Source organism: Scylla paramamosain, chromosome 1 (genome assembly GCF_035594125.1).
Source record: "Scylla paramamosain isolate STU-SP2022 chromosome 1, ASM3559412v1, whole genome shotgun sequence".
Lineage (NCBI taxonomy): Eukaryota > Metazoa > Arthropoda > Malacostraca > Decapoda > Portunidae > Scylla > Scylla paramamosain.
The window spans coordinates 7,111,817-7,112,500 of NC_087151.1; positions in this window are offsets into that span (position 1 = coordinate 7,111,817).

Here is a 684-nt window from a genome sequence, read left to right on the forward strand (position 1 = left end):
AAACATGATCTAAAAGCAGGCGTAAAGAGGGAGCAATGATGATGAAGAGGACAGAAAGGAAGACTTATTACAAGCTCGCCCCCAAAATGCAGCGAGATGACCATGATCTGGCTCTCTGGTAACGGCAGGTGACGACTTGATGAAAACCTTGATGTGTGGGGGAAGGTTGAGCGTAGCATACACCTGGCCACATACGAGCACACAGCCAAATACGTGAATAGGTAACCTTGAGGATGAGTGTACTGCAGGGAGGCGAGTGCGTGACTCACAAAAATAAAGGAGAAGGAGATGTCGATGAGGTAACAAACACATGAATAAATGTACTGACTAAAGAAAAAATATGTAAAGAAGGAAGAGGAGACATCAACGAGGGGAACAAACATGGGAATAAATATACTAAGAAAAATAACTTTAAAAAGTTGTCGATGAGGCATAAAACAAGTGAAAACTATAAAGAATAACAAGGGAGCTAAGTTTGAGAGAAACTGTAAACACTACAAGAGTGAGTGCAGCAGCTTACGCGAATTCTGTACACGATAATAATTAATGTACTTATAAAATATGAGCTCCAGTAACACAATCCACCTGTACAAGCAATAAGATAATGTTAAGGAAGGCTTGAGATCATATGGAAAAGTTGCAAGCCAGTAGGCCTACACATGGCAGTTCCAGTATAGAATATGC